Consider the following 27,441-nt stretch of genomic DNA (forward strand, 5'->3'; position numbering starts at 1 on the left):
GATAATATTTCTAAGAGTTTAGCCTAATGCCTGGTACATAGTAAGTGATATGTAAATGCTTATTTACTTCTCCCTTCTCTTCCCTCCATTAACTCTATGATGCAGCCAAACTGGCCTTCTTGCTGTTCCTTACATAAAACATTCTAGCTCCTATTACCAAGCCTTTTCATAGCCCTTCTCCTTGCCTAGAATCCATTCTTTCTTTACCATCACTTCTTTGAACCCCTGGTTTCATTCAAAGGTCAGTTCCTCTGAGACCCTTGATTTCCTCCTGCTTTCACATTGCCTTGTATATGTTTTACATATTTATATGTACATATGCTATCTTCTCCTAATAAAATGTAAGCTCCTTAAAGCTAGAGATTATTTCATTTATCCTGGTGCATTATAGGCATTTAGTAAATGCTTGCTGGTTGATTGTTTGACCCTAACTGAGGCTTCTGTTGTCTTCTGTTGGGTGTCTGGATGGGCATGAGTATATAATTCTGCATACTTTTCTATGTTAGTTAAAAGGAAATAGTAACTGAGCACCAGATGGACTTGGTAAGATTACATAGTTGGAAACCAGCAAATGGAAGTAGGGAACAACTCCACCAATACTGAAGCAAGACATCAGAAGAGATGCCCTGTGGAAACCAGTGAAATATTCAATAGAAATGAGATGGACTGTGCAACAAACAGTGACATGATGACATCAGATGGGGACATAAGTCATTCTGCAGCCTCACAGGTGTGAGTTGTCCCAGGCTTTAGTATGTCTAGCAACACATTTGTCCTGTATGGGAACAGGAATCTACCCTAATCCCCATTTTAAAGAATCTCAGCTCATATTCAAACCACAAACCTTCAGAGGCCAAGTGAAATGAAGTCATTTTGAACCTATAGGCAAAACAGTTAGCTGTTTTGGGCGATTCCAAGGGTCAAAAAGCATCCCCCATGCCATAAAAATATATCTCCTCTCCATGTTGCCACTGTTCACCAAATTCCCAGATTAACCCAATTCCTTAAACCAAAAGTATTTCATTATTATTAAGTACTTAATTTTTGTTTATATCATGTATACCCTTGGTGGTCTCCAGACCTGGAAGAGGGAAGATTTGGGGAAATGCATTTTAGGAAAGAGTAGGAAGCAAACCTTTAACATAAGCCTTCCTTTATTTTATTGTTTTATTTCAGTTCTAGATTCTTTCTCTCCCCTTATCTTGCTCCCCCTCACCTATTGAGAAAGCAAAAAGTAACCAACTATGGAAGTCTTTATAACTCTGATCAATACAGTGACTCACAACAATTCCAAAGGTCTCATGAAGAAAAATGTAATCCAGCTCTGAATAGAGAACTGATGGACTAAGAGTATAGATGGAAACGTAAACCCTCCATATTGTAATTATCACATTTTGTTGTAGCCTGCCTAAATAACTTTCTTCCAACAATCATTGCTTGTCTTTTAAAGTCCTTTATAACCTGGCCTCTTCAAACTTTAGACCTTAAAAATATATGTTCTACAGTCCAATGATACTAGTCTCCTTAAAGTACCTCACAAAAGAAACTCAAATTCCTTTCCTCCTTATCTCCATCCCCTGATTTCTCTAGCTTCCTTCAAGTCTCATCTAAAATCCTACATTCTTCAAGAAGCTTTTCTCCTTAATGATTGTGTCTTCCTTTTGAGATTATCACTTGCTGTATATATCTTGTTTAAGACAAAAAATGACTAACTCCTACTTGTGAAGAGCTTATATTCTACACTGACCTATCCCTGGCCTCATCTCTACATTTATATAGAAGATTTCTCTTTAATTCACACAGAATCTTTACCTTAGAGTTAGACTCAAGTCCACAAACAGAGAAGTTCTATGACTTTATACCCGCTTAGCATCAAAAATTCTTCCAGTGGCTTGTCCCAAACTTATAATTCACTCAAGTTCACCGTAATTCTCTGGCTTAGATACAATTAATAATTTTCAAGCTCAAGTATAAGAGGCAGATAGATGTCTCAGTGAATTGAGTGCTGAGTCTGTAATTGGGAAGACCCGAGTTTAAATCTGACCTCAAACACTTACTAGCTCTATGATCCTGGGCAAGTCACTTAACCTCTGCTTGCCTTAATCCACTGGAGAGGAAATGGCCAATTGTTACAGTATCTTTGCCATGAAAATCCCATGGATAGTATTGGTGTATTATGGTCCACAGAGAGACAGTTAGACAGAACTAAACAACAACATTGTGTTTGTACATAGCTCTTTGCATGTTGTCTTTCCCATTAGACTATGAGCTTCTTAAGAGCAGGGACTTCCTTTTGCTTTTCTGCCTATCCCTAGTATTTAGCACAATGTCAGATATGCAGTATGTGCTTAATCAATGTTTATTTACTTGACTTTGCTCAAGACAGCTCTACCTGAGGCAGAACTGGTAATTAATATAAGCAAAGGATAGCTCTCAATTATTTGAATAATGCTAGTGCTTAAGGAGAATAAATGGGGTAGGGGGCAACCAAGGTGCCCTATTAGTTTCTGGAGCAGTATGGAGAAATTCCTTGGAAAGGGGGCATCCTAACCCAACTGTTAAGGGATAGGAAGGACATCAGTTTCACTGTGTATCAGCAGGAGGAAGAGGTCATTCTGGTCCAAGTGTGAAAAATACTTATTTTCATAAATGTTTTATATATATATATATATATATATATATATATATATATATATATACATATACATATATGTNGGGACTTCCTTTTGCTTTTCTGCCTATCCCTAGTATTTAGCACAATGTCAGATATGCAGTATGTGCTTAATCAATGTTTATTTACTTGACTTTGCTCAAGACAGCTCTACCTGAGGCAGAACTGGTAATTAATATAAGCAAAGGATAGCTCTCAATTATTTGAATAATGCTAGTGCTTAAGGAGAATAAATGGGGTAGGGGGCAACCAAGGTGCCCTATTAGTTTCTGGAGCAGTATGGAGAAATTCCTTGGAAAGGGGGCATCCTAACCCAACTGTTAAGGGATAGGAAGGACATCAGTTTCACTGTGTATCAGCAGGAGGAAGAGGTCATTCTGGTCCAAGTGTGAAAAATACTTATTTTCATAAATGTTTTATATATATATATATATATATACATATATACATATACATATATGTGTGTGTGCGTGCGCATGCATGTATATGTGTGTATAAACACACATATATATAAAACTGCTTTTGCAACCTTGTCTACTTACTTAATTCTTTTATATTCTTTTGCCTTAGAATTTTACTTAAAACCAGATCACAAAGCGAGGCTTATCTCAAAACATATATTCTGATTAATGGCAGGATTCCATTAAGCATATTCAATATTCATATAAATATCTTTATATACACTCCAAAACTATGCTTATGGTATAGGATTATGGCAAAAGTAGGCTTACCTATGATTTTTCTCTTCCTTATACAATCTGAAGGCAGGACCCTCCCTACAGTGACCTCTGCTTTCTTGGGTGGGGACTAGAACTTCTGAGCTGTTACTCCCTAGAACCCTGCCCAACAACATCCACTGGGGAAATTTATTGTGATGAATGGACCCTATTAATACCAGATGTTCCATACTCTCCTTTTCCCTCCCTAATCCCCTGCGGAATATGGAAACTAAATGGGAACTCTTCAGGCTTTGCCTATGATGCCATAAGCAGAAACAAATCCTATTAGAGTTATATTATGTGATGTTCTCTGCGTGTAAAAAAGTGGAGAAGAAAAGAGAGCACCAGTTTTGGACAAGTACTATTTAGCAGAGTTGGAAAAATATCAGACTTTGAAAAAAGTATCATATGATAAATGGTTACTATTCTATGAATGAAAGTGTTAATCTTGTTCTTGGTTTCATTGTTAAACTTGGTGAACCCATTGTTTTTCAAATTATATTCATCAAAATATAGATAAATGAACATCAAAAAATAAAATATTTTCACATACCCGTATATATGTATACATTTACATTGGGCAACTAGGTGTCATAGTGAATAGAGTGCTGGACCTGGAGTCAGGAAGAGCTGAGTTTGTAAGTCTGGCCTCAGCCACTTACTAGCTGTATGGTCCTGGGCAACTCACCTAACTCTGTTTGCCTCAGTTTACTCATCTATAAAATGAGCTAGAGAAGGAAATGGCAACCACTGCAATATCTTTGCCAAGAAAACACCAAATTACATCATGAAGTGTTAGACACATTTGAAACAACTGAACAACAACAAATATGTAGAAATACTCAAATATATATGAAGATTTTCTAATTCTCACATTTGCTATGTTTAGCCACTTAGGCAGTGAATATCAACCCTAGTTTGGCAGCTATTGGTTTTCATCTATTATCTCAAAGGCATCGCTAGCTTCTCTCTATAAAAATTAATTTTAATTTATTATAACAAAACAAACACAGACCACTATTATGAAGGAATATCCTGACATTCTAAAATCAACTAATATTATACCAAAATTAAAAACAAAAACTTGGAAATCAATGTTTTAGGTGTGACTTTTATTCTGATGATAGAATGTCTTTCTCTTTGGGATCTTATACCAACTACAAGTATAGTTAAAACATAAATAACAAGAAAGTAAGAAATATATATCCCTTTTCCTTTCCACAATTATACCCACAATCTTTATTCCACAAAGTCTAGAGAGAATACACCCAGTTGTAATTTGTGGTTTCCATGGATCTATGCTTGATTTTTCTTGTTTTTGTTGATGATAGAACTAAGGGAAATAGAAATGAGCTTCTAACAGTGATGTACCAAACACATGTTTTAGTCTTGGAGAAAGTTCTTAAATACTGAGATTATTAAAAGAAGATTCAGTTTCTTCAAAATGGGTTTACATTGATGATGAAAAACACTCCCCTCCTCCTGGTACAGAGGAGGTAGAATCTAGGGACAGGTTGCTATAGTTGCTGTATCTACTGATTTTGCTGTTTTCCTTTGTTACATGTGAAGGTTGGGGGGGATGTTAATAAGAAATACTGTGGCATAAACAATGAAAAGCAATTATAAAACTTTAAAAAAATGAATACATGGTGTTTAATTCATGGCTAAATACATGATTAAAATAAATGGTTCAATCTATATAGCACTAATTCAATAAATAGTGAATTATGGACTACATAGTATGGCAACTGTGGTATCCTATATGTTGTATATACTATTAGGCATGGACACTGTGTTGCTGGAGGGAAGGGAGCAACTTTAAAAGACTAGAAAACATATAGAGTAAAAAATAAAGTTTTATCAATAAATTTTTTAAAATAGTCCATTTATTCCAGTTCAGCGTAGGGGCAAGAAGTTTGAGTACCTGCCTACAAATCTCATCTCTGTTATTAATTTTCTATGTGATCCCATATAACTCATTTAATTTCTCTGGACCTCAGTTTCCTTATCTGTCAAATGAAATGGATGAACTATATGACCTCTAAGATCCCTTTTAGCTCTGAATCTGTGATTCTATGAAGAAAAGAAAAAACAGGCTTATCATAAGGAATCAGAAAAAGTAGATTCATATACATCTCTTTTTTGTTCTCTGTTGAAATATTTTTGTTTGTTGATTATTACTGAGTTAATAAAAATAAAAAATTTTGAAAGAATTTTAAAAACAGGATGTAAGGAGGAGGAATTGGCTATTTTTTGTGTTAATGTAATGTCATGGCACTTTATAGGAAATACTGCAAATGTTCCCTCCTGCTTGATTTATACCAGGTGTCTGGACCAGATAAGTCTTTCAAAATTCAATTCAGAGGTCAGAAAACAAAACAAAATGTTTAAATCTTTACAAATGCAATGTTAACAGGGGCATATAAATTGGACACACCTGTGCTAAACATAACCACAGGTAATAAATTTTATATTGAAGCCATTCTTAATTTATGCCTCATTTTGGCAATCATAGGGTTAAAGAGAATTAATGGAGCACTAGTTCACCTGTCCTTCCCACCAGATTAGTCCCTCTACCATTGTCCAGACTCCTTTCCAGTCCAGGAATTACATGGGACATTGGGTAGATTTTTGTTTTCGTTGTGTATATTTTCTCCCATCCTACACTGCTATACTCATTTAATTCACTACACATTTCCTGAATAAATTTAGTAAAAAAATTGACTATATTCTCTTTAGAACATGTTAAATTACATAAATAGTGAGAATAAATATTAAATTATCATCTAATCCATTCTTGGATTCAGAGCTGAAAGGAATCTTAGCATCTAGTTTAGGCATTCCTAACTGTGTGTGTGTGTGTGTGCCTCACATCCATACAGTAGACCCCTCTGGCAGTTTAGCGAAGGCTATGGACTCAAAAATAACTGCTTAAATAGCTATACACACACACACACACACACACACACACACACACACACACACACATAGCACTTTAAAGTTTGCAAAGTGCTGAACACATATATCATTTTATCTTCCCAACAACCTGTAAAATAAAAATGTATTTTCCCCCATTTTAAAGACAAGGAAACGGGCAAAGAGAGATAAAGTGACTTGCCCAGAGTTAAACAGCTAGTAAATTTCTGAGGCTGAATTTAAACTCAAGTTTTTCTGACTGGAAGGGCTAGCATTTTATTTACTGTGCTATCTAGTTGCCTCTTACAAACAAAATCAATTATATTGAAATATTACCATCCTCACCACCCCAACAGAGTTTTAAAATTTTTGGACCCAAAGAAAAGAATTTCTGATCTAATTCAAATCTCTAATTTTAGAAATGAGGAAACTGGGGTTTAATTCAATTCAAAAAATATTTTAAAGATCCCACTATGGATAAGTTACATATTGGGCATTGGAATAAAGACAAAAGTTAAACAGTTCAAGCCCTCAAAAAAGTTACATCCTACTCTGGTGATATATGAACACTTAAAAAGGGAATATGGGAGTGGCTAAATAGCACTCAGGATACAGAGCACTTCTGGAGAAATAATCAGCTGACTTGCACAGAACCAACCATCAGGGTAATTTGGAATTAGGGAAGGAGCCCAAAGAGATTGCTACATATACATGAGTTATGAATAAAAAGTATAAACAAAGCCATTTCAAGAGAGAAATAGACTTCTAATAACAGAATTAGGAATGCCCTCATCCAGAAGGTGGAATGTAAATTGCTTTGAAGGAAGCTAGGGATTCCACTAGACACATTTGTGTCTATTCCATGTCTTGTACCTATCTGTTGCACTGATTAAGCTCTATATTTTATGGCAAATTGTTCTAAAAATTACTGCTCCATAGTACAGTTTGAGATCTAGTCTGCTTGTTCCCCTTCATGACCATTTTTCATCATTGTTTCCCTTAATTTTCTTGATTTTTTTTGTCTCCAAATTATTTTGTTCATGTTTTCTAATTTATAAAAGTAATCCTTTGGTAGCTTAATTGATATGATATTGAATAAGCACATCAATTTAGGTAATATTGTCTTTTTTATTTATTCAACCTAACCATGAGAAATTGATATTTTCCCAGTTATTTAGATTTGTCTTTATTTCTTTAAGGTGGCTAATTGTTGTATTTATATAGTTCTTGGGATTCTCTTTCTACATTCTATAGTTATTTTAAAGGGAACTTCTGTTTCTTCCTACTGGATTTTATTAGTATCATACAGAAATGTGGATAATTTTTGTTGAAACATTTTATATCCTACAACTTTCTAAAGGTATTGTTTTAATTAATTATTGGTTATCTCTTTAGAATTTTTTATAATTGCATTATCATATCACCTGCATAAGCTGATAATTTTGTATCTTCTTTATGCTTATTTCCTCAATTTTTTTGGTCTTATTTCTATAGCCAACATTTCTAGAATTATGTCAAATAGGAGGGGTAATACTGGACATCCTTTTTCCACTCTTGATTCTATTAGAAAGGATTTTAATTAATTTCTGTTCTATATAATGGTAGATCTTGCATTTAGATTTATATTATCTAACATTTTATGGGGGAAAGTTACTGTTTTTAGTCCCCAAAAAAGGAATTTTATTTTGTGGAAACCTTTTTGTGAATCTATTGACATAATAACATGATTAATGTTGACTTTATTTTTAATACAGTTAATTAAGTTTTTTATTTTTCTAATATTGAACCAACCCTGCATTCCTGGTACAAATTAAATTTGGTCTCATTTTATTATGATGTGATATATTATTTTGGTCTCTTTTCTAAAATTTTATTAAAAATGTTTTCATCACTATTGATTGAAATATTGGACTATTGCTTTCTTTTTCTATTTTGACACTCCCTGGTTTATATATAAAGACAATATCATTTGTTAAGATCTCTCCTTTTGCTGTTTTTCCAAACAGTTTATGTAATATTGAAATTAATTTATATAATATTGGAATTAATTACTATTTGAGTATTTCATGGAATTCACTTGGGAATCATTCATCAGGTCCCACATTTTTTTCCTTTAGAAATTCATTTATGACTTGTTTGGTTTTGTCTTTTGAAATTGGCTTTTTTAAATTCTACTTCTTATTCTGTTATTCTGGGTATTTTATATTGTTTAAATTTTCATTTATTTCATTTAAGTTGGTCTTATTGGCATATAGCTGTGCAAAATTGTTTCTAATATATTCTCTATTTCTTTGTTATTTGTTGTGAATTTTCCTTTTTTTACTTTTAATACTAGTAATTTAATTTTTTTTCCTTCTTTTTAATCAAATTAGCAAATGGTTTATCTCCATTATCATTTTTTAAACCCTTACCTTCACCTTAGAATCAATACTATGTATTGGCTCTAAGGCAGAAGAGTGATAAGGGCTAGGTAATGAGGGTTAAGTGATTTACCCAGGGTCACACAATTTTGGAAGTGTCTGAGGCTAGATTTGAACCTAGGACCTCCTGTCTCTAGGCCTGGCTCTCAATCCACTAAGCCACCGAGCTGCCCCCTCCTATTATAATTTTTTAAACCAGCTCTTTGGTTTTATTAATTCAATAGGTTTCTCTGTTCTCAAATTTTAATCTCTTCTTTGATTTTTAAGATTTTTATTTTTTTTTAATTTTTTTCTATTTTAAACCCTTTAACTTCTGTGTATTGACTTATAGGTGGAAGATTGGTAAGGGTGGGCAATGGGGGTCAAGTGACTTGCCCAGGGTCACACAGCTGGGAAGTGTCTGAGGCCGGATTTGAACCTAGGACCTCCCGTCTCCAGGCCTGGCTCTCAATCCACTGAGCTACCCAGCTGCCCCCAAGACTTTTATTTTTAATTGGAGTTTTTAACTTGTTGCTTTTCTAATATTTTACCTGCATATACAATTCATGATTTGTTATTTTTCTTTTTTGTTAATAATAGAATTCAGAGGCATAAATTTTCCCTAAGAAATGCTTTGGATGCATTCCCCAAATTTTTAATGTTGTTGTCTTCTAATTTCATTATTTCTATTATTTGTTCTTCAAGCCACCAATTCTTTATAAATAAGATATGTATTCTTCAGTTGATTTTTAATATTTTTTCAGTGGCTCCTTATTTAATATTTTTGCATCATAGTGAAGAGTGTTATAATATTTCTGCTTTTCTACATTTTTTAGTAAAATTTTTCGGTCTGAAGATATGGCCAACTTTTGTAAAGGTTCATTGCCAGGTAACAAATATTTATGATCTTTTCTATTTTCGTTCAATAACTGCCAGAGGTCTATCCCATCTAATATTACTAAAATGCTACTCGTGTCCTTAACTTTTTTTTTAAACCCTTACCTTCCATCTTAGAATCAATATGTATTGATTCTAAGGCAGAAGAGTAGTAAGGGCTAGGCAATGGGGGTCATGTGACTTCTCCAGGGTCATACAGCTAGGAAGTATCTGAGGTCAAATTTGAACCCAGGACCTCCCATATCTGGGCCTGACTCTCAATCCACTGAGCCACCCAGCTATTCCTCTTTAATTTTTTTCTGGTTCACTTCTTGGTTAAATTTAGCTAGGAATGATGGGGATAAATTGATTATCCCTGCTACCATATTTTTACTATTTCTCTCTTAATTCATGTAGATTTCCTTTAAATATTTATGAGCTATAATATTAAACAATGCATATATATGTATTAAGCATTTAAATCAATTGCCTATATTGTGTTTAGTAAAATATCTCCCCTCTTATTTCTTTTAATGAGATATATATTTCTGTCATTTCTTTTTCTGGAATAATCATTAGGACCCCTAGTTTTTTATTGTTCCACTGATGAATGATTTTTTTTGCTCTAACTCCTTTTTTTTTTTAGCTTGGTATGAATCTTTGTTCTTTAAGGAATCTTATATTTATTATCTTTATGTGAGGTAGTTATGTGGTTCAGTGGATAGAGTGCTGATCCTAAAATCAGGAAACCTGAGTCTAAATCCAACCTCAGCCACTTTCTTTCTCTACAACCACAGGCAAGTTATTTAACCCCTACATGTGTCATTTCCTCACCTGTAAAATGGGTATAACAATAACACCTATCTATACCATTGTTATGAGGATCAAATGAGATAATATTTGGAAAGTGCTTAGGCACAACATCTGTTACATATTAAGCTTTGAATATATGTTTGTTCACTCTATGTTTCATATATATTTCTTGTAAACAACAGATTGTTGGAATTTGCTAACCACTTCCATTTTGAGTGATTTCATTCTATTCACATTCAGGGTTAACAAAAAGTCAAGTGTTTATTTCCATACATTCTGTTCTCTAACACTTTTTCTTCTCTGAATTCTTCCGTCCCAGTTTATTTCAAGTTGTCACTTTTCTTTCCCTTTTAACCTTTCAAATGTAGGGTTTGTTTTGCCTATGACTAATCCCTCTCTGGATCTACCTTCTCTCTTATGCATCCTTTCTTCTCTTATTTTCTATCTATCCCCCTACTAAGTTGATTGTATTCATAAGCTAAATTCTGCCTATGTGTATATCTATGTTCTGCCTTTTTTGAACAGTTGAGATTGCAGTGAAGTTCAAGTGATGTCTGCTTCTCCCGATATTTCTATTTTTGCATATAGTTGTATTTCCATACCCTGATTATGTTTATTAAGAAGTTGCCCATCTTTCATCCAGTTTTCCCTAATATATCCTTTCCAATCCTTCCTTTTCTTTTTTTATATAATGCCTTTAAATACAACAAAACAACAGATCTTCTGTCTTGGAAAACTACCTCTAGGATCCCTTGTAGTGTTAGCATTCTGAAAGAACTCTTTTAATGTAGCAGGCCATTAGAATGTAAATGGTTCATCCTTATAAAGTGCCTCCTTACTGTTCACTTGAATTTAACTTTTTATTTTTCTTTTGACTTTCATATGTATATTTCAAAGCCTCCTTTCAGCTGTATTTTCTAAAGTTAGTAATGTTTAGAAGTCCTCTATTTCACTAAAAATACTTTTTTATTGCAGCATTATCCTCGATTTTTCTAGGAAAGTTATCCTTGGTTGTAGACATTTATGTTTTTTCTTTTGGAATTCTCATACTACGTTTTCTATTCCTTTGCAGTGATACTTTTAAACATTATTTAATAATAATCTTATTCAATAAGTCCAGGTCAAGGTTCCTTGATATTTGAATTATTTCTTTCTGGCTTCTTCCAGCTTGCTTTTATTTTATCTCAAAGCTCTAGATTTTGGCAGTGACATTCCTAGGAGTTTTCATTTTGTTTTGTTTTCTTTGTTTTTCAGGAGATGACTGATTTTTTGTTGCTATTTGCATATTAACCTTTTTTCTAAAACATCTAGGCAATTTTCTCTAATGATCTTTTTAAAAATATGATATCCAGGTGCTTTGGGAGAGGGGTCATGGATTCAGTCATTTCATGATTCTTAAGCTCTCTCTCCTTGAGATGAGTTTTTTTGATGAGATATACATTTTCCTCTATTTTCTCATTTTCGGCTTTGTTTCAAGAATTCTTATTGTCTCTTGGAGTTACTACTTTCTATTTGGCCCATTCTGATTTTTAGAGAATTTGTTACTAGAATAAGATTCTGTACCTCTTCTGTTAGACTGTTGGTTCTTTTTCAAGTTTCTCTTCCATTGCTCTCATTTCTTTTATATTATGTTTCTAAAAGTTTTCATTTCTTCAAAGAATTTTAATACACATTGCTTTCCTTTTCTGAGTTAGTGACTTAGTCATTCCTAGCAGCATAATAGTCTTTGCTTGTTTGTTTGTTTGTTTACTAATTTTTGTTGCAGAAACCTCAGCAATGAGTTATTGGTCTCCCCTACTCTGGGAATCAAATCATCTTTCCTTTGCCCTCAAAGTCTTTTTTTAGCCAAGATTCTTCTTTTCCCTCCTTTACCCCAGACACTGAAGTTCTTCTCTCCTGTAATCTGCCTTAGTTAAAAGACTTTTCCTTTCAATGAGGAAAGAGAGGATTTTTCTATAATACTTGGGCAAATCCAAGTCCTCTACTGGAATAAACATAGTTAAGGTCTTTTCTTTGAGGGACAGGGGGAAAGAGGAAGAACTTCCTATTCTTATTTACTTTACTGTTAAGATCCTTTGCTTCCATAATCATCTGCTTACTCTTTCTCCTATCAATCACCTACCCTTCCTCCCTATGTTTCTCCTCTCTAAAAGCAAAGGGCAGCCTGATGGGAGGCTTTTTTCTTCATCTTGAGTTTATTTCTCCACTCTACTCACTCTCTTCTTTAGCAGTTCTGTTCCCTTCTGTTCTTCTACCTTGGTCTGCCATACTGCCTCTTAAGACTAGTGTCTTATAGGATGTATATGCTTAATAAATTCTTTTTAATTTCATTGTCTTTTACATGTCAACATGAGCTTTATTTTTTGTTGTTGTTTTGTTTTTTCAATAGTAGCAACAGGAGATATTAATCAAGTTTGCACCTAATCTCTCCTGTGAATAAGACAAGCATTTATGATGCAGCTACTCTGGGTTGATAGTATATAACATGGATTTTTCTCCATAGAAAAATAAATAGACCCATTCATGGATTAGAACTACAACCCTGGCTTCATTAAGATGATCAAACTGATCCTAATGAACCAGGGATGCTCTAGGGAATAAAAGCAAAACCTTTATAAATTACCTACAAATCTCAATTAATATTGATGTGGTAGATTTGAAATATATGGACCAGCATTGGTGAACATTTTCAATATTATATGCCCAAACTGCACTTCCAAGTTACCTGTGAGCCCCACCCCCCACCTCTCACCCCAAGACAGCTGAGGGAGGAAGTGCTTGCATTCAGCTGCTGGGCAGAGAGGCAGGGCTGTGAAGAGAGGGAATGGAGCAGTCTCCTCTCGTACCCGTAGGCACCCGTGCCACATCTTCATTGACATGGAATTACAGACATTGGTTCAAATCTCAACCCTCTTACTAATCCTTGTGTGACTTTGGATAAATAATAACTTCTCTAGTCTGAGTTTCTTCATTTATAAAATGGAATATGGACTGCTAGATAGCTCCTAAGGTGTCTCCAACTTTAACCCTAAGAATAGAATTTTCTCATGAGGCATAATAGACTTTCTTGTAGGAAGAGGGGGGAAATTAGATTTTATGTGGAAAGAGAATGGGACATATCCTACCAAATAGCATATTTTATATGTACTAAACAGAAGTTTCATTAAGGATCATAGAAAGACCAGGTGAGAGATATTAATCACTGTGATAAATTACAAATCATTAGTTAATCCCCCAAAAGCACAACATACAATTTCTAATTTGGTGAGACAGAATGGGAATTGGGTCTCCTTTTAACAAAAACAACTTCAGCCATACAAAACCATCCAGTCAGACTAAGATTTTATCCACTGTAGTGCACAGTTTAAAAGTGAGACTAGACTTAACCCTTGAAGTGAATCTCTTGATTTATACAAGTCAGGTTCTACAAGACCAGACCTTAGCCTGTATTCAAAACTAGGAATTGAAAACAGATACGTGCATTAGAGGAGAGACAGAAACCTAGAATAGGTCTTACAAACTAATTTCACATTAAATTGAAAAGATTTTTGTAATGGCAACTAATAACTGAGGCAACTGGTCCAAGAACCTCTTTAATGACCAATTACTATAGTAATACTGGGGCAGCTGGGTAGCTCAGAGGATTGAGAGCCAGGCCTAGAGACTGGAGGTCCTAGGTTCAAGTCCGGCCTCGGACACTTCCAGCTGTGTGACCTTGGGCAAGTCACTTGACCCCTATCGCCCACCCTTACCACTCCTGGGCTAAGGACGGTCCCTAGCCCGGATGAAAAAGGAGGAGGGTTGGGCGTGGGGCTAGCAACCCCACCCTGTAAAAACTACATCTGCTAAAGAAACTGCAACCTAAAGTAGGGGCAGCTGGGCTAGCTCAGTGGATTGAGAGCCAGGCCTAGAGACGAAAGGTCCTAGGTTCAAATCCAGGCTCAGACACTTCCCAGCTGGGTGACCCTGAGTGACCCATTGCCTACTGGTTGTGGCCCTATGCTCCTAGAATGGAGTCCCAGGATAAAAATAAAAAAAACTATAGTAATAATATCTCTATGTCAAGGATGGAGCCTTTCTTGATCATTTTCTCCATGCCTTTCAACAATCCCTTAAATTCATGGCCACCTGACTGAGCTCTCCGAGGCCACTTATTCCCATAATCTCTCTCTCCTTGCCTTCGCAAAGAGGGCAGCTGGTTATAAGCACCAGAAGATATAGGGCATCTAAAAGTTAGTAGATCACCTTGATTGTGAAATCTGGCCACTACACTGATTAGTGAAAGGAAACTACTGACATAGGTTTTAAAAAAAAGTTGTCACATCAGAGTGACAGGTTCCCTATAATGGAAAACATCTTTAGCCCTTTCAAGTCAATTGGCAGAAGATATTATAACACAAATCTAAGTAACAGGGAGGGAAGGAGGCAGTTCAAAACTAACAGCATTTACCAGAGATCCAGGATAGTTGGCCCATGGATAGCTAACGTCTTTTGCTCAAAACCATGTACCACTGTGACAAAAGTATAAGGTGAAATTATAAACAAAAGTTTGAGCCTCCTACATATTCCATCAAAAACCCATTTGTGAAATAATGGTAAAATCTGGTAAAATAGCAGACAAAATTTCAAATTTCTTTCCTTCCCCCCAATTTCCCATAGTGATCATACTGAACACTCAACTATATTAGCTGAAAACACAGAGTTCACTCTGCTCACACCCAAGTTATCTTGGAATACAGAGATGAAGATATACAGTCCAAACCCAGCTGAGGACAGCCCTCTCCTCCTGGAGCCTTATAACGTAACGTTTTTCCCCCTGCTGTGATCTCACTCCCAATGCATCACTGTTTTTTAACCACATCTGAGCACTGATCACTCAACAGCTGTGTTTGTTTACAGGGCTAGAAATGAACACAGGACAAATGGACTTCATCCAGCAGATTTTTTCTTTTGGCATTTCCCACTATACTCGACAATATATTAGTCCTTGTAGTCTAATTATATATTTGCCATCAGCATGAGCCAAAAGGGTGGGTGAAAAGCCCACTGATCACTATCACCATGTAGCAAAAACTTTTTTTATTAATTACTCAAAATTCAAAAGTAAAGAAAAGCAAGTCTAACTCCTCCCTGTCAACAGGGCAAGGAGGTCACACCTGTACATCTGCCTGTACCTGACGTTTTTTTCCACAACACAGGAAATGTGTCCCCACCTCTTCATTCCCTCAGTGACAAGCCCCAGTAAAAAGGATGATGAACTCCAGCAGTATTTTTGCAGTTGCAGAATCTGCCAGGGTTCTGCACAAATAGAGTTCAGCTTTCAAAATCCAAATCTGTAACACTATAAACTAAACTTTTATATCTGGCAATTCACCCTCCACAGCAAACCATTCTTTGTGTGAATTCCACTCAACTCTTTCCCATCAAGGCTATGTTTTTAAAGAGAAAGTACTGGGTAAGGGTTGGTGGAATGGTACTGTACAGAGGAGGCTTGTGGAGAAAGTTTATATTTGGAACAATATTATTTTTTAAATTCAAGGTAAAAAAGCATTTTATGCTTTTATTTATTTGAAAAAATTTTAATATCCCTCCCTCTTAGGGAAGCTAGAACAATAGAATTAATTGCTGAGTTCTAAACTTGCTTCTGAAATGTACCTATAGTTGTATATAGTTGCACCTCAGAAACGCAGATTGCTAAAATATCATCCCATTTACTAAAGATTTACAAATCTATTTATATGTACAAATCAGAGCTTGGGGATATAAACACACATGCAGGTTTCGAGGTCACTTACAAAACTTGGCCTAAAGTACACTGTCACATTTTACGGGCTGTCTCTACATCTTGCCAGTTGTTAGAAGGTTTCTGGTTCCCGACTCTACACTTCCAGTGTATAGTAATTATAAAACTGACTTCAGCACAGCTGGACGTCTCCAGTGACAGGCAGCTTTTACATCAAAAATATTACTAAGATTCCCTCTGTCAGCTTATTGCTTAAACCCTGAAGGAGAAATATGAGAATATGGATCCATGAACTATGTTTTGATATGAGATACTCTAAGCCTAATGGGAACCATTAAAAATCTGTGGCGTTATGTTTATGTAACTGCTTTGTAAAGTGAATAGTACATTATCCAATGTCAGGATGTCAGCATTGTTATTTAGACAAAGGTGCCTAAAGTCTACAGCAAGATGAAAGAGCAAATCTGTGAATTAAGATTTTACTTATGTACTATATTATATACTACTTATAACACTTTTATAGTACTTAACATATACTTCCTTATATCTCACACCGCTACTCAATATATATTCAGCAGTCCTGCCATATTGACTTATTCACCATCTACTAAGCATGTTTTGATCTTTCCTCTTTCCATACATTCTCTCCCCAGTTTCCACTTGCTGAAATCCTACTGATTCTTTAAAACTTAGCTCAAATGTCACATACTCCATGAAGCTTTCCTTGATGCATGCCCCTGATTCCTCACTGTTAATCTCTTATAACATTCTTGTTTGTCCTTCATTTTCAAAGAGGACGAATGACATCATGGGGTGATGTCTTGACTTGTGTGTGAATTGGGGATTTAAGTGAGGCAAAGTTGCACAAAGTCATCAGCCTCATTCTCTTTTCTAGTCATCAAAGTCCAGTGGCAAAACAAAAGTCAGGACAACTAATGATGGCCTGGGATACATGAGATGACCTTGGCATCTTGGATAGCTCATCAAACACAGGCCTTCATGGCCATTGGAACAAATCATTCGCATCTGCTCATTCTTCAGGGAGAAGTCTTCACATGCTTGGGGTAGACATCCCTGTATTATTCATGTATACCTCATTTTATTTTGAATTAAATTAAGTATACACATATATATGTCTTGTCTTTGCCATTAGACTGACTATAAGCTCTTTGAGAGAACTGTGCCATCTTCATCTTAGTATTCTTTAGGACTTGTACATTGTTTTACATATCCATGCCTGTATCTATTTTCATTATTTCTTTATATCTATACCTAAGGGAGGAGTCTAAACCTGTAATTTCATTAGTAATGTGAACTATCAGTATAAGAACTCTTGAATGAGGCAAATTGGGAAACCATGTTTTAGACAACTTATACAAAATTGCATAGTGCCTTGCACTATCAGAGGATTAAAGATGGAAGGGATTTGGGAAATCATTTAGTTCAACAGTTTTATTTTGCAGATGAGGAACTATGGCTGAGAGGTTAATTGGTGCCTAATAACCCATAGTGGAAAGTAATAGAAGTCAGAATTTGAACTAGCTTCTTTGCCAATAAAACAACTCAGAGCAAAGCTTTGTTTGAAATAAGAGGTGAAGAGGGGGTGGGTTCCTTTTGTTCAGAAGCAAACACTATATCCATTACACTAGGGAAAACTACTTACACATTAAATATTTGTTGTATGAACAAGGACTGTGAAGGACAATTATTTGTTAAATTGTGTCCTTTTGCTTTCGTGGCCAGTTCTGATATGTGAAAGTGCTGACTGAGCCTAGAATATACTTCTCCGGAATATAAAAACATCCTTTTTTTTTAAAACCCTTACCTTCAGTCTTGGAATCAATACTGGGTATTGGCAGAAGAGTGGGAAGGGTAGGCAATGGGGGTCAAGTGACTTGCCCAGGGTCACACCGCTGGGAAGTGTCTGAGGCCAGATTTGAACCTAGGACCTCCCATTTCTAGGCCTGGCTCTCAATCCACTGAGCTACCCAGCTGGCCCCTATAAAATATTCTTCAAGTCTGTGGAATAGATTTTCCTTTGCTCAGGACTATGTACATTCTAATTAATAATGGGTTACTTAGAATTCTAAATAAAAGAAGACAGGTTTATAACCACAATCAAAATTTTTTGTTTTAATAATAAGCATAAGCAGATCCTAAATCATGATCCCTTAGGTGTTTGGAGCTCATCAGAAACATCTATATTCCTAGCTAATCCCTTGCCACCCTAGGGTATAGTTTTTTTTCTCTTGTCACTAGTTGGCAGGGATAATAAGAGCCAATCAAAGCTTAATAACAGAATAATGAGTATTTTACCTGAGGAAGCAACTGATGTAATAATGGAAACACTATTTTATTGGGAATCAGGAGATGTAGCTTCTAGCTCTGACTCAATAAGATACATGGCCAAAGGGTAGGGAAGAAAGGGAGGGAGACAATTTGGATCATATAACTTCAGAAAACTTGCTTGGAAAATTGTTATTACATATAATTGATAAAACACCTGTACAAATAAATAAAAAGATTTGGTGCCCTGTGGCAAAAAAAAAGATATATGGCCTCACTCCCAATCACTTCTCTATGCCCAGATTTAACCACTAGACAATAATAAGGAACACCTACCCTAAAGTAAAGAGCAATCAGAGAAGGGGAAAAGAATAAAAACAATACAGAATGGATCTTTGGAGTCTTTTCTAATAAAACTCTGAAAGAGATGGAAAAGAAGAGAAAACTGAAGGTGTGGCTGAGGGGAGATGGCAAAGTGAAAAGTGAGAGGAGAGAGGAAAAGTGGGGGTAGAAGGGTAAGGATAAGTTCGATAATTTGTGTTTATGTGCACCCATGTGTATGTGTGTACGTGTATGTGAGTCAGAAAGAGACAGAGACAGAAACTGAGACAGACAGAGACAGAGACACAGACAGAGACACAGACACAGACACAGACACAGAAAGAGAGGGGACAAAGGCACAGAATCAGGAGTCAGGAGACAAGGGTCCTAATTACAGCTCTGACAAAAACTGTGTTAACCTTTAGCAAGTCACTACTATTTGGGCCTTAGTTTCCTCCACCTTAAAAGGGAGACAAGTTGTTGAGCTCAGTCATCTCTCAACTTACTCCCAGCTCTTATGTTCAAACATTCTATGAAAGACAGATAAAATCAGGGCTAGTATTTATGCACACATATACATGATTATATAAAAACATGATATATTATCCATCCTAGTCTCAAGTAATGCCTGCTCATGACTTGATTTCTGTGTACAATTTGCTCTTCATCAGTATTATTTCCAATAGTGATAGCACTGTCAAAGAGTATCCCAGTCTCTCTAAAGCTTTAATTCCTCTTTCATTTTCCCTGGTCCTAAACTGTACTGTTCCACAGAGTATTTTAGAAGGATCCTCAACATTTTAAGACATTGGTCATTGACTGAATCCAATGCAGAATAGTACTGAATTTCTCAGTACTAAACCTAAAACCTAAAAAGAGGTTTCAGATTGAACTTCTATCAGTTTAGACACATGGAATTCTATCCTAAAGAGATAGACTACATTTCTTTCTGTCCACTACCCAATTATGTTAAGTTGGCGCACACTCCTGGAAAATTTACTATAATTACTAGCTAAGTGCTGAAGGCCATAATGTTTTGATTGTCAAAAAGGTTGTACATGATGCAAATATATGACTTCAGAAGTGATTTCACAAACATTTTGGTAATAGTAATCTGACTCATAAAATCCACCATAGTCTCATAGCACACAGCTGTGTGCTATAAGCAATCTGAAGATCATCCTTAAGCAATATCAAATAACAAAACCCATAGGATTAGTGAATAAAGTTGTATCCTGGAAAGAACATCATTTTGCTTTGTACCTTTAGTATTCCACCTTCTAATTTTTATATTCTTATATGTATGTGAATAAAAAAAGATATTCTCTCACATTCAAACTGATAGTCTCATGCTGATTTAACAAAATCAGATTTCATGAATTAATTTCTTATAAATTACTTCAATTATTGGAAGAGGGTCCCCTCCTTGCCACTCTCATTTGAGAGAGAATATTCTGACTTTGGGGGCAGCTAGGTGGCTCTGTGGATGGAGAGACTGGCCTAGAGATGGGAGGTTCTGGGTTTGAATCTGAGCTCAGACTCTTCCTAGCTGTGTGATCCTGGGCAAGTCACTTGACCCCCATTGCCTGCCTTTACCACTCTTCTGCCTTGGAAACAATACACAGTATTGATTCTAAGATGGTAGGTAAAGGTTTTAGAAAAAAGAATAGTCTTAGATCATGAGAATGGGTATAAATTTATTTTTCACCCAGGTAAATCTTAACATTTATTTAGATCATTCATCCAGTAGACATTATTAAGCATCAGATTGATAAACCAATATCTAAAATATCCTGATGCTTTCCTTAAAATTACTTAAATTACTTTGGCCATATATCAATACTTAAAAAATATATGACCTGAGCTATTGCCAGACAAAATAAAATCCTAAGAATGAAGTTGGCTCTGTGTCTACTATCCCCTGCTGCCATATGAGATACACTCTGACCCCTGACTGGCACAGTCGCTTATATCCCAAGTTAATGTGATATTTTATTATACCCTCTTAATAAAATTGTGAAACTGTTCAGACCCTTAGTCAGGGCCAGTTAGAAAAGAGGGAAATAAAAAAGAATAGAAAGAAAGAGTAGAAAGAAAGCAACTATGAAATAATTTACTTAATTATTCTGAGCAAATGTCTTAAATAACAGCTGCACTTCCAAGCTGGGGGCTACTTTCAGAGCCATAAGAATATACAACAAACTTGGGACAATGGCTTTATATCTTTTGCTCTTCTTCCAAAATCAACTCCTTTTAAACAATTCTTACAGAAGGAATCTTTTAAATATCTCTTGTATCTCTCCAATTCACCTATAATGGGATATTGTATATTCTAGGTATCTGTGGTTTTGTTTTATCACTCTTCTAGACTGTAAACTCCATGAAATCAGGGACTATCTTATCCAAGTATAATATACCTACTTCCCCACAGTACCTAGCACATTTTTCTACTGAGGGAAGATGTTCTATTATTTTTCCTGAAGATTCTTGCTATCATAATGAGAATATCATAATTATTTAATAAGAATATATCATTAATATTTCTGAATGTACCCTTCTCAACTCTCTCTTATAACAAAAATTAAAAAGAAAGCAGAAGGAAGTTCATAAAAAATAATCAAGACATCAATCACATCTGACAGCATACACAACAGTAGATGTGTACTTAATATTCATATAATGAACAATGAATAAATGTTATTTTTGCTATTGCCATTTTCTGATATTCACTATTGAATAGTAAAATGCAATTATACTCAGGTCCTAGCTGATTTTTGCAAATGGAGGTGAGGGGGGTAAGGAAGAAATGGTATAGGTAATTCTGAATAACAAATGATTTCAAGTTGATTTTTACTCTACTTGATTTTGGAATATCTACATAACTCAGATTTATAAAGCACTTTTTGATTTTCAGAATACTTTCCTCATAACTGCTTCATGAGAAAGTGCAAAAAGTGCAAACGATATTATGCCCATTTTATAGATGAAGAAATTGGAGTTCAGAAAGGTTAAATAATTTGCCCATGGCCACAAACCTGAAGAAATCATGTAGAAATGTTTCTATTGTATTCAAAGAAATATCACTCTCACTTTAAAAAATCAAAACTTGTCCTGAAACATAGTAAGCTAAGTTCTGCCTTGTTGAGAAGCTTCCAGTTAGGGAGGCTGATGTTTCTACTTTATTTCAGTTGGCAAGCAGCCCTATGGGACTGATGTCGGATCCATTCCTCTGCCAAAGGAATATACTTTGCATTTCTCAATGCAAACTTTTCTGTTCCCATTTTGGCAGAATACAAGACCTGGAGGTAACACCGCAAGTATTATAGATCTAATGGTATTTACTGGTACCAGGGAGTGCATGGACATGAGAAAGAAGGAAGGCTTCCAGCCAGAGCCTTCAGGAAAGGTGGCACACTTGTAACAGAAGTGCTTGAATATGGCCATTGCATTAGGTTTACTTTGAATCTACCTTCATTACATGTAATTTCATGGATATTATGTAATAAGAAATAATGTTATGTAGTAGATAGAGAGATGTCCTGGAAACCAAGAAGACCTGGGTTCAAGTCTTGCCTTTGACACATAATGGCTATGTCACCCTAGGAAAGTCACCTAAATTCTGTGTTCTAGGCAAGTCTCTAAGACAATAAATTGTAAAGAGGTGACAATCTGCTTTGGTAGAAGAAGTTTCACCTACAAGTTCCTCTTATCAATAAATCATAAAACAAGTCTCTATCTCTGTATAATGAGACCTACAGACCATACTTAAACACTCAGCATAATTTGTGAAACTGAATATTCTCTAGCTAATAGAGAGGTGGTATAGTGGACAAAAAGGCTAGAGAGGTTTCTTTTCTTTCCATGTGCAAGACAGAAAGAAGTCAGAAGACTGTGTACAATTAGAAGGAAGGCAAAGAAGCCATGAGGAATGTGAAGCTGCCTGGAGAAAATGATGATATTGCTAGAGAAGTACCAAGTTCTAAGCAAAGCAAAGAGCTACTAGATAATTGGTGGTGCCATCCAGGGTGCCAATGGATCTGGAGCACACTGAAACATGGAGGGGGCAGGGGGCAATACAGAGAAAGCTTTAGGAAAGCCCATAGATACAAAAGCAAGAAAGCTTACAAAACCCATAATGAAGGAAGAGTAGTTGTCAATGAATTGGCCTTAGGACCCACAATAGCAGCGAGTGAAGCAAGGACTTGACTAATTGGTGCTCTGCGTTTGTGAGGAGGGAAAACTGTGGCTGAAACTCTAGGGGAAAGAGAACCAGTACTCACCAGAAGAGACTATAACAATTGCCATGCTAAGGGGATCTATTTTATACTACCTTTGGTTAAAAAAAAAAAAGTCCTCTTGCCACTAGTTTTGTTAGCTTCGATGTTTTAAGTGATCTAGAAGTTTTGATGATCTAGGAGAAAAATCTGAATGAGGGCTTAATCTTGAGCTGTTGGTGACCCTAGGAACTAGACTAAGTATAATAAGGTCAAGCAAAATCTTTCTTGTAATAACCAATAATCCCTAACTGTGCTTTTACAGAGATTTAATTAAGGAGATTTATAGTGATAAAAAATTAAGTGTTTCCTCCTTAGGCTTTGAGTGAATAAATAAATAATTTATATTTAATCATAGAGCTTAAAGACACCTGAGAAATAAAATTATTAGGTCCCTTTCCTTTCCTTATCTATCGTAACTACATGGCACTAATCTAAGGGAGACATCTTACAAATGGCTGCTGTTGGTTACAAAAAGAGCTGAGTGAGAATAGAGATTCTAGAAGGAACTTACTAACTAGATTTTAAAATTCATATAAGATACTATAAATCATCTGATTTTAATTATAACAAGAAGTAGTGGTAAGGCAGTGGATATAAGGCTGATTGTAGATTATGGTAACCTTGGGCTTAAGTCCTGCTGCTGGTCCAAACTAGTTACATGAATTTGTATGTATCATTTAAACTCTTAGTATTCTTAGCTCTCTAAGACTTTAGAAAGAGTTGCTTTTCTGTATCCATGCAGAGATTTTCCATACCAAGAGTTCTGTACATGGATGAAGTCAGAGATCCAGTGAAAAAAATTGCAATATAAATTATCTTCACAGGTTGTATTTTCAAAGGTGTAGCTCTTTCCCATTAAAGTAATCACATTATGATCTTAAATAGGAGGAAGGACTTAAAAGCATGTGCTTTATACTTTAGCTATTCATTTTTAATGGATAGCATTCCAAACAACATTGTCATTCCATTTTAATACCATAACATAAATGAGTTCATAGTCAATCATGGCTCTGGTGTATTGAAAGATACTTCCTGAATTTAGATCAGCTTGCTTTAGTGTTAATGAATGACCAAATACTCAGAATCCAGGGTGCCAGAGAACTATTGTCATTGAAATTTCTAGAATGTAAAATGTACTGGCAGGACACACATGTTTATCTTTTCCATGTGCAGTTTAAATTATTCTTATGAATAATAGATCTTTATCTAGATAGCCACTGCTTTTGTCTCCCTTCATGAAAAAAATTATGTTAAAACAATTAACAGATGATTTACAACTTAGAATTTTCTTTCTCTGGGCTTCAGAGTAAAAATCACAATATTTTCAGGAGTAAATATAAAAGTTAGATATCTAAAATGGAAAGCCCGCGAGGAAGAGTTTGGTTTGGAAAATTGGCTATTCAGAAGATAAAAGGTAACCCTTTTGGAAATCACTAAATTGCCAGTATCTTGAAATACATTGTGAACACTTACCCTCCTAGAGACTATCTTCTAACCATTGTACATAAATTCTCTTTCTGTCTCTGTCTCTATCTCTGAACCTATCTATCAGTTTCTCTCCCTCCCTACTTCCCTTACTTTGTTCCTCTGTTTCTCTATTACTGTCTCTCTATCTATGTGTCATCTTCCCCTCCACCCCCGTCCCAGAAGGGAGAACTGAGATATACCAATAGTCTTTGTGGTTAGTGGTCTTCATTGGCACTTGAGAAGACATTTTTGTCCAGCTGTTTTCTTTGATCAAAGAGTTCTGTGAAAAGAATACCATTGCACTGTCTGGTCCAGACCATGGTCTGTCAACCAAAAGGGGATAGGACCAGATGATCTCCAAGTTTCCTTCCAGCTCTAAATCCTATGATCGTGTCATCCCACCTAACATAATTGATCCCATGAAACTAGGACTTTAGGTAAAGCCCAACAACTAGAGAGGTAAGAACTATGTAATAAATGAGAACTTCTTGGAGATGAGAGTTATTGTAAGAGTTGGCAGATGCCTGGGTGGAGCAGGGATGGTAGGGGACAACTAGAAGACATAGAGCTGAGCAGAGCAGAGGAAGAAGCAAGTAATGTTCTAGTCTCCCAAGACTGGACTAGTGCCTTGAGAGTATCTTGTTATGTTAAGACAGAAGTTTGGTCACAATGTATTAAGAAAGCTATAGTAAAGTTGTCTTAGTCAAGGCAACTTTGTATAAAGCATATTCCATTAGATAAAGTGAGGGCTTCAGTTTTACCTCTACTGAAAACCAACATCTATGGCAAGTGGGAGGTATAGTAAATAGAATACAAGACTAGAATTCAGGAAAAACTGAGTTCAAATCCAACCTCAGACATTTATGAATGTGGCCCTGAACAAGTCATTTAACTTTTGTCTGCTTCAATTTCCTCAACTGTAAAATGGGAGCAAAAATAGCACCTACTTCACAAGATTATTGTGAGAATCAAACGAGATGATATTTGTAAAGCCCTGAGCACATCTGACACATAGCAGGTGCTTAATAAATGCTTGTTTCCTTCCTTCCTTCTTTTATCTGAGAAAGAAATCAAAGATATCCTGAACCCTCTCCATCTGAGGAAAGAGATTTGTTTGGGAAATTTTTCTGGTAGAGGATTTAACATATATAATAAAAATTATGAAAACTGGCTTGCTCTCATCTGCTCACCAGCAACCCTCAACTTCCATTAATCCACCTAATAACCCTCTTACCTTTTTGACATGGTGCTGCTGAACTGCTGTCATCTGCTCTCTAGAGCCACCTCTATGACCCAAGCCTTAAGACTGCTGCAAACGATGCAAGCTCTTGGTGTTCCCATGTAAAATTGGGGCCCCTGATCCTATCACAGGGGTTAAAGAAGCATATAAGAGAAACATTGATAGCAAGAAGGTGAATCTGGGAGTTGGAGTCTGCTGCGATGATTATGGGAAATTGTTTTCTTCCAAGTGTTTATAAGGCAGATACTCAAATTTCCAGGAAGAATACAAAGAGTACCTACCTATTGCAGAACTGGCTGAATTTTGCAAGACAACTGATGCTGGATGAAAACAACAAGGAGCTGGAAAATGGCCAATATGTAACTGCACAGACCATTTCTAGAACCAGAATATTAGGAGATGAGGCCAGTTTTCTGCAAAAGTTCTTTAAGTTCAGCTATAATACCTATCTTCCCAAACCATCTTGGGAAATCAAATCCTCATCTTTAGGGATGCTGGCATGTAGTTGAATGGCTACCATTATTACAACCCCAACACTTGTGGATTGGACTTCACTAGAGCCATAGAAGACATTTTGAAGACCCCAAGTAGAGTGTCATCTTCCTACATGCCTGTGCTCACAACCCCATTAGAAATAATCCTCTACCTGAGCAGTGGAAAGAGAGTATCCCTAATAAAGCAAAAGAAACTGCATTTTTTAACATAATGTGCCAATGGAGATAGCAACAAGAATGCCTAGGCTGAGCATCAGGTCATGGAGCATTCTTTCAGTCATATGCCAAAAAACATGGATCTATATACTGAACATTTGCAAATCTTTACCATGGTTTATAAAGATGATGATGAAGCCCAAAGGGAGGAATATCAGATGAAAATGCTGATTCATCTCATATAATACTCCTCTCAATGCATCCTGAATTGCTTCTATTATCCTGAATAGTCTTGGTCTGAGGAGCCAATAATTACAAAAGGTAAAAGGTATGGCAGATCATATTAGAATGCAGATTCAATTGGTTTCCAGCCTCAGTAAAGAAAGCTGCTCCCATAATTGCAGCATGTCACTGACCAGATTGACAAATTTTGTTTCATAGGTGTAAACCTGAGTAAATAGAGCGGCCAATCAAGGAAATCTCCATTTATATGATAAAAGATGGCTGAATTCCTCTAGCAATACTCACATCATGCAATGTAGGCTACCTTGCCCACGTGATTTACCAAGTATCCAAGTAACTGTCACTGGTGAAATGGAGCAGAGGCAATCTTCCCATCTTCAGACTATACTGTTTAAATGGACAGGACATAGGAGCAGCTAGCTGGCCCAATAGATAGAAAGTCGGGCCTGAAGACAGAAGATCCCTCGGTTCAACTGTGGCCTCAGAAACTTCCCAGTTGTATAACCCTGGGCATCTCATTTAACCCCAAATGCCTAGCCCTTACCACTCTTCTGCTTTGGAACCAAAACTTAGTATCAATTCTAAGACAGAGGGTAAGGTTTTAAAAAATTCAAGGAAATGATTGGGCTGGGAAGGATGGAAATGGTGGTGATAGTAGTGATAGATAGATAAATAGGATATAGATAGATAGCCAAAGTACTTAATGCTCTGCCATTCAATGTATTTCAGAAAAAGATATCTATGTAGAGTAAAAGCATCTGAAACTAGTGTTTGAAGCTTTGTGGATCTAACCCAAATTCTCTAAACCCATTTGCTACAA

General features: G+C 35.9%; 1 protein-coding gene and 1 pseudogene across 1 annotated transcript in view; one reads left to right on the forward strand and one right to left on the reverse strand.

Moving 5' to 3' along the window:
• Nucleotides 1-27,441, reverse strand: part of BMP6 (bone morphogenetic protein 6) — a 251,761-nt gene that overhangs the window by 203,788 nt on the left and 20,532 nt on the right. The window lies entirely within an intron of this gene.
• LOC123232564 lies at nucleotides 22,666-26,958 on the forward strand (annotated as a pseudogene).

Source organism: Gracilinanus agilis, chromosome 1, assembly GCF_016433145.1.
Source record: "Gracilinanus agilis isolate LMUSP501 chromosome 1, AgileGrace, whole genome shotgun sequence".
Classification (NCBI taxonomy): Eukaryota; Metazoa; Chordata; class Mammalia; order Didelphimorphia; family Didelphidae; genus Gracilinanus; species Gracilinanus agilis.